Consider the following 8,684-nt stretch of genomic DNA (forward strand, 5'->3'; position numbering starts at 1 on the left):
CTTTAAATCTAGAATAATTGGCCTATGCCTATACATGTATCTTATCTTATACTTATTATAGACCTATAGGCCTAGATCTATTGTGATGTTGCTAGTTCAGGCTGTCTTGAAGTCAACCAATTACTCTGCAATCGTTTGGGTGTAATTGTCCGGGTGTATTACGTGCAGTTGAACTACAACACAAACAAGAACTGGCACATCTATTTTAACTAGTGAAGAGATGTAGTCGACTCTGATGAACTATTCAACATGTATTTATTATGATAAAAGGGCCACAGTAGAAGTCTCTGTCACTAAACACGTCGTTACCCTGGAATGTTCTATCGCTAACTGATTTTCCGGTCTCTAACCCAACATATCCCAAACGTCACTAGTCCCGTTCAATATGCGTCTACTATGGTGCGTCGCTAAATAACTAAAATAACTAACCTATATAAATAAGGTGTCTAACAGATTCCTCCCCCCCTTGAAAAAAAAATATGTCAATATTTTTCCACTACTGTCAAGTCTTACAAGGGCATTTTCAATTTAAGGGGAAGACCACAAACATAAAATCTTGATCTCTTCATCTTGACATCTTCATCTTGACAGTTCCTCATATTCATGTCAATGTTCATAACAGTTCATAACATTCCAGAATCATCTTCATTGGTACATAGTTCATCATGGAGGAAAATGTGGCATCTTATGGGCACGTCCTATACATCTCAAATGTTCTTCACTGGCAGTAATCTGATAAAATACAATATTTCAAAAAAACAATTATAAACTTTATTTACACATTCAATAAATTTTTTCTTACCACCCTTTTATACGCTTTTGTCCATTTTTCTTTTATACTCACCCTTTTCCATAGAACTAACTTTCGTCAATGATATATGAAATGATTCACACAAAAAAAAATATCCATACTTACTTTTAAATGCTTAACATCAACTTTACTTATCTCCCTTTTCATAACATATAAATGGTGTCAATATATTAATATATATTACATAATCAATATAATCATAGTTTATTTACAAAACTGTTTCACTTCAATGTCATTCTAGACAATAAATCAGCTACAATATTCACAGCTCCACTAATAGCTTTCACTTCAAATTTATACTCCTGTAGTGCTAAGAACCATCTATAAACACGACTGTTTTTCATGCTCTTTTGTTGTATATACTGAATAGGTTTATGATCAGTTAATAATATGAATTTCCTTCCTATTAAATAGCTCTCTAGCTTAGTAATTACCCATATTACAGCTAAGGCTTCTCTTTCAATGACACTATATTTTTTCTCTGCCTCTGACAATTTTCTACTTACATATAATATAGGATGTAAGTTATCATAGTTCTGCATTAAACAACCACCAATAGCATTACCAGATGCATCAGTTGTGACATAAAATATTTTGTCTTTATCAGGTAGTCTTAATATTAGTTCATGACTAAAAACATCTTTAATTCTGTCAATAGCTTTCACACATTCCTCATTACAGACTACTTTTTGAGGTTTTCCTTTTTTAAGTAAGTCATTTAATGGATTCACTATTTCTGCTAAGTTCTTTATAAACTTTCTGTAATAATTTACTATTCCCAATATGCTTTTAATTTGTCTTTTTGTTGTAGGTATTTCAATATTAAGTACTTTCTTTATGTTATCTTCAATAGGGCTAATCATGTTGTTATTTACTTTATGTCCTAAGAAAATTATTTCCTCCAATCCTATTTCTACTTTTTCTGCTTGAATTGTAAGTCCACTTTCTTTTATTATTTTGAATACTTCTTTTACATCTACCAAATGTTCCTCCCAACTATTATTAAAAATACATATGTCATCCAAATAGCAAATAACATTTTCTTTGTTTCCAATTATCATGTTCATCATTCTATTAAATGTGGCAGGTGCATTTACTAATCCAAAACTCATATAATTCCATTGAAAAATACCATATGGTGTCACAAATGCTGTGTAAGGTTTAGCATTTTCTGTTAAAGGTATTTGCCAATAACCTTTAGTTAAATCTAATTTAGTAAAAAATTTTGCTCCATTTAATTTATGTAAAATATCCTCTATATTTGGCATTGGATATGGGTCAAATTCTGTGATGTTGTTAAGTTTCCTATAATCAATACATAACCTTATATCTCCATTCTTCTTTTTGGCTATCACAATTGGTGAAGCATAAGGAGATGTTGATGGCTCAATTATACCTGATTCTAGTAAATTGTCTATTTCTTTCTTTACTTTGTCTTGTAAATGTAGCGGTATTCTATATGGCTTAAGCTTGATAGGTTTTGAGTCTGTTACTTTAATGTCATGTTTAATAATATTAGTTTTTCCTGGTATGCTGGAAAAAATTTCTTTGTATTCATGTATTATTTTAGTTATATCTTTTGACTTTTCCTTAGTTAAATTATTAAGATTAATCTTTTGCCAAGTTTGATTCTCTTTTGTTTCTATTACAGGTATTTCCTTAATATCATTTTCATTGTGATTTTCATTTGTTATTATCATCAAACATTCTTCTCTTTCTGAAAATGTATTTTCTATTTCCTCCTGAATGTTTTGTATCAACTCATCTTCTCTATCATGATACAGTTTCAAATTATTTATGTGATATGTTTTAACTTTCCCATTTATTTCAATTTGATAATTCACATCACTAATTTGCTTTATCACCTTAAATGGACCTTTCCATTGTTTACCAATTTTATTTTTCAGGTCATTTATCAATATTAATACATTGTTTCCTACTTCTAGTGTTTTCAATTGTCTTTTCTTATTTAGATTCTCATGAGCACTTTGTTTGTACTTCTTATTGTTGTTATATGCTTGAGTCCATATTTCTTTCAATTCTGTTGTGATTGTTGTTTCACTGTCATTATTTAATTTATTCTCATTGCTTATTAGATTTTCTTTAAAAACATCTAATTCATCTCTGGGTTTTCTTCCATGTATTATTTCATATGGTGAAAATTGTGTTGCTTCATGGATGTTGTTTCTATGAGCAAATAGTACATAGTTAATGTAATGATCCCACTTGTTCTGATTATTCTGAATTATCTTTGTTAGTGATCTTTTTAATGATCCACCATATCGTTCACATAAACCGTTACTCTCCGGGTGGTAAACCGAAGAGTATATGTGTTGTATATTGTATTGTTTAGTCCATTTCTTAAATTGTTCTGACTTAAACTGAGATCCCTGATCACTCAATATAATTTTAGGTATACCATGTCTTGTAATTACTTTTTGAGTTATGGCATTAATGATATTCTCTGCACTTGTATTTGATAATGGGATTGCCTCTGGGTATCTACTAAACATGTCTATTACTGTTAGAATGTATTTGTTATTATTTTCAGTTTGAATTAAAGGACCTATTAAATCAATAGATACTTTCTGAAATGGTGCTGTAGGTTCATCCATTTCTTGAATAGGTGCTTTATTCACTAGACTTTTGTTAGATCTCTTTTGACATATGTCACATGAGTTTATGTATTTGTTGATTGTTGCTTTCATTTTGGGCCAAAATACTTGTTTTGACAAATTCCTATAACATTTCTTTACTCCCCTATGTGCTGCTAAATTATTATCATGTGTCATGATTAAAACATCTTTCCAATATTTCTGTGGTAAGACAAGTTGTTTTATTTTCTTGTTATCATTACTTGTTTGTCTAAACAATATTTTATTCTCTATACAAAATTTCTCCATTGGATTATTATTGTTTTTATCTGATATTCTTGAATAAATTTTCCCAATAATATTGTCATTCATTTGTTCTAATGCAAATGTGGGTGTTGTTTCTTTTTCACTTTGAGATATTTGTGTTTCAAGACTATTTTGTGTTTCATTTTCTATCTCTTTTTCCTTAACATCTGTATTTTCTATTTGTATTACATTACTGGTTTGTTTTTCTTTATCATTACTAATTACATTTATTGTATTTTCCTGTTTCTCATCTTTTTTATCCATTGATCTTGTTATTATCATACTTGTTATATTTTGTGTTTCTATGTTTTCATGATTTTGTCTTATGTTTTTGTATTTGTTTTGCCAGTCTTCTAATTCTTTTCTTGAACATTCTTTAACTCCTTTTATGTTTCCTACTAACATATCATATCTCATTTCTGGTATTGCAATGCCATCACAATAACCAGTGAAAAATGGGGTTTCAATGTATACCCTTATAGCTTTAAATTCCCTTACGGTGCCATCTGCTAATTCTACTTTCCTAGTAAACCCTTTATACCAATGAGGTTTGACAAATTTAGTTTTTACTGCCAAAGTGTTACAACCTGAATCCCTGATTAATTCCACCGGAATTCTATCTACAAACCCTGGGTACACTGCAAAATTGTTCCTATTTCCTTCCATGAAATATATCCTATCTGTACCTTTGTTTTTGTATTCCCTACTGTAACTTCTATTTCTATAATTTCCCCTGTCATTCCTATCTCTACTCCTATATCTACTGTTATTTTGTTCATTGTGTCTATTTCTACTTCCAGACCTACTATTCCCTCTTCTACAGTTAGCTGCTATATGACCTTTTCCTTGACATTTAAAACAAGTTATTTCACTATATTTTCTATTTCCACTATTTGATCTGTTTCTATTTCTACTTCTATCAACATTTTCTTTGGTGTATCCTATTAAATCTACTTTGCTCTTATCCCTATCAGAAAATGGTTTATTTGGATAGGCATTTTTGTATACTCTCATTATTTCTGTTATTTCATCTATAGTTTTTGGGTTTCTTTCTTTAATAAAAGATTGTAACTGAGGATCACATTTATTTACAAAGTTGTCCACTAGAATAAAATTTTTTAATCCCTCATAAGAGTTATTCACTTTTTCTAATTTTACCCACTTATTGAAGAAATCCTTTTCCATATTAATGGTAGTTTGGGGTTCTATTTCTAATGATGGTATATTGTCAAAATATTTCTTTCTAAAAGTTGTAGCATTATGACCATAGGCATTCAATAATTCTCTTTTTAAAACTTGATAACTATCATCAATATGATGGTCATGATTTTGGCATATTGTTAGAGCTTGACCATGAACAAAGTCTATCAGTATTTCAGACCATTCTTCTTCAGGCATATTAAATGTAGACATTTTTGCCTCATATCTTTTCAGGAAATCACCAATGTCATCCTTCTGTTCATCAAAACTTTGTATTTTTCTCTTTAGCCATGTCTGTGAATTAGGGTTGTCTCTTTGAGTGGTATAATTATTTGAGTTATTTGTGTTATTTCCTTGTTCAGTTTGGGCTCTGGCTTGTGCTGCATCCAATCTCATCTTCTCCATTTTAGCTTCATGTTCTCTAATTTTTTCTCTCTCCTTGTCTTGCCTATCTTGGTCCTCTTTTTGTTTCTCATATTCTTCCTTTCTGATCCTTTCTTGCCTCTCTATCTCTTGTCTTTGATGTTCTTCTTGTCTTTCTATCTCTTCTTTTTCCCTTCTTATTTTATCTTGACGTTCCATTTCTTCCCTCACAACTTGCTGTACATAAGCGGCTAAGTCTTTTCCTTTTAACTCCATGGCCTTTCCATCCTGCATAGCTGTTTCCTTAACCTCCTTAAGGTCCACATATGATGATGTAGCCATTGTGTTTTATATTTTATATATATTTTTCCTTAGCCTATATTGGTTATGGCTATACTTTAAAAGTTTTTACACACTTTTATACCAGTTTTAAGTGTTATGTCTCTATCTATAGATTTAGTAAATGTGTAAATCTAGTCTGAGTTATTATGGTTATATTCAAATCTGTATATTAGGTCCAGTATTACACACAAATTTAAATCTAGTATATTATAGTATGTATAATAATACTATTTAGATCTATAGTTATCAAGAGCACTATGACTTTTAGATCTAGTATGAATAACTATGATCAATTTTAAAATCTGGTATGACTGAAGTCACAGTGAAGTGTCTTAGAGTAAATTCAAGGACTGTCTAGAGTCTAGATCTAGAGTAGATTATGGTTCTATTTAACCATACGAAACAAATATGTGTATACAGTGTCAAATATATCTTCAACAAGATATATATATCTAGAATGTACTACCTTCATTCATCTTCAACTTAATAATATTTCAAAGTAGAGTCTAGATAATTAAATTGTACCAAAGAGATGTACAACAATTTGCAGATCTAAATTTAGCCAGACGACAGTGTTTGACTACATAGCCAGTTTCGGCATTATTCTCATGGCAAAATCATATTTGATTTTAACCGCTCAAACTAAAATTATTTTAGTCTGATTCACAGTAAAAGAATCCTACCCGCACTTTCTATCATTAAGTGAAAAAAAAATACAGATCTAATTAAATTAATAAAAATAAATAATTTAAAATAATATAAACAAATGAAATAATTAAATGAGACTATCACTATGGGTTGGGATGTGACAATATGGCACACAATGATAACGTCACGAAGTAACCAGGCAACAACGGATATGACGTTTGCACAAACAAAACAAATTACAACCCTAAACGTATAATATAGCTTTTCATCTAAATTACGTCTTCTACCCCGACGGGTTTTAAGGCGCACCACCTGATTTTACTCAGGCTAACGTACCAAATTTAGACAAAATCTATTTCTAAGGGCAATCTAAACATATACTAATAAGAAAAATGGCACTTAGCTTTTGATAAGAAAGATCCCTTTGTTCGGACTCCCGAATATGTTAGATCACAACAAATTCCACTGCCTCTCTTCCAGTTCTGACTCTGTTCTCCGGTGCTACCAGTATCCCACGTAATGCCACAGATGTACTGATATGCCACAGCAAAATGTTCCAGTTTCTTCGACGACTGTTGATGACCGTATGTGTAGTTCCGACGACCTTGTGTACACAGTTACTGACGAATAGGTTAACGGTTCTTCTGGCGATGACTTGACTTGTGTAGACGACTACTGACAAATAACAGTCTCTTGACGACAACTTGATCTGGACGACTGACGAATAACGAATTTCTTGACGATGACTTGATCTGGGCTGACGAATAACGGCTTTCTTGACGATGACTTGATCTGGGCTGACGAATAACGGTTCTCTAAAATAGTTCACTGCTTCTGCTGCTACTCTGGTAGTACGACGAAGTTTGCTGTTGTACTCTGCTTCACTAGACCAAACTGTCCAATGTAGACTAGGTGAGACCAAGGTCACCTCCGACGACGTTCCGTTATACGACTAACGGTTTTCAACGAGATTAAGTGGATGTAGCTGTTTCCACAACTGCAATATCAACAAGTCTAGATATGGTCTAGACCGACGAATACTAGATATATCAATGTTCAGTACTGATAAAGATTACTTCACTAACCTTCCAAAGGTTAAACACAGTGACCGTTATAAACGTGGCAAGCAACCGGTTCAATGAGCAAACTGCTCCACAAGAATCTCTCCAAGGGTAAGACGACAGAGCGATTTCGATTTAGTTAGCTACCAAACTTGTAGTACTCACAATACTTCTGACAGCGGGTAAACTGTCCTTCTCGAAACTGACGAGGTAAAACTTGATACTCAATGTGGCTCCTATGACGAAGAAAAAATATGTCCAACAGGTTCACTAACGATCTCTCACCCGTTATGAATGAACGGTTTCTCTGGCTGTAGGTCGATTCAGCATATGAAGATCAGGCGTTGCGATGATTACGGTCCTGACGAAGGTCACCCTGAGTTAACGGCTCGTTGAACGTGCGATCAAACAGGCGATGACTGTATGTAGATCTAGAACAAAGTCACTCTGCGATACTGCTGTGTTCAGCCGTACTCCGATGAAATCTTATATCTTCGAGTGCACGACCCTCACCTGAGTAAACGTTCTGCTTCGAAGTCCGGTTCGATGTTCAGCTTCATCAGGGGTCCGGCTTCGAGGTTCGGTTCGATGTTCGGCTTCAACAGGGGTCCGGCTTCGAGGTTCGGGGTCGCCACTGTGATGTTGCTAGTTCAGGCTGTCTTGAAGTCAACCAATTACTCTGCAATCGTTTGGGTGTAATTGTCCGGGTGTATTACGTGCAGTTGAACTACAACACAAACAAGAACTGGCACATCTATTTTAACTAGTGAAGAGATGTAGTCGACTCTGATGAACTATTCAACATGTATTTATTATGATAAAAGGGCCACAGTAGAAGTCTCTGTCACTAAACACGTCGTTACCCTGGAATGTTCTATCGCTAACTGATTTTCCGGTCTCTAACCCAACATATCCCAAACGTCACTAGTCCCGTTCAATATGCGTCTACTATGGTGCGTCGCTAAATAACTAAAATAACTAACCTATATAAATAAGGTGTCTAACACTATACAGGGCCGGTCTTAGGCCACTGCAACCTATGCGGCCGCAGTGGGCCCCGCACTTTCATGGGCCCCGCGCGATGCGAATTCTATGTGTAATTTATTAAATTAAACCATTTAACTTATTATTAAAAGGTTCCAGGAATTCTCCTAAAATTAAAAAATATAAGAAAAAGTCATGAAAATGTCCTGAGATTATTAAAATCTTATAAATCTCCTTAAAACAGACAAAATTGTCATTTCGGGGTGTCATTCAATATAGAAAACGCAAATCCTACTCGCTAGTCGATTTTAAATCTAAAATGCAAATCTGAATGTTTATCTTCTTTTTGTTGGAAAACTATCTACTGTAGATGGC

General features: G+C 33.1%; 1 long non-coding RNA gene across 1 annotated transcript; it reads right to left on the reverse strand.

Moving 5' to 3' along the window:
* Positions 1-238: 238 nt before the first annotated feature.
* On the reverse strand, positions 239-8,332 carry LOC129926793 (uncharacterized). Its single transcript, XR_008778536.1, has 2 exons — positions 6,083-8,332; positions 239-732 (listed from the first exon to the last, which is right to left on the reverse strand). It is a non-coding gene; the product is annotated as an uncharacterized LOC129926793 (long non-coding RNA).
* Positions 8,333-8,684: the final 352 nt, after the last annotated feature.

The sequence above is a fragment of the Biomphalaria glabrata genome, chromosome 6, assembly GCF_947242115.1.
Source record: "Biomphalaria glabrata chromosome 6, xgBioGlab47.1, whole genome shotgun sequence".
Taxonomy (NCBI): domain Eukaryota; kingdom Metazoa; phylum Mollusca; class Gastropoda; family Planorbidae; genus Biomphalaria; species Biomphalaria glabrata.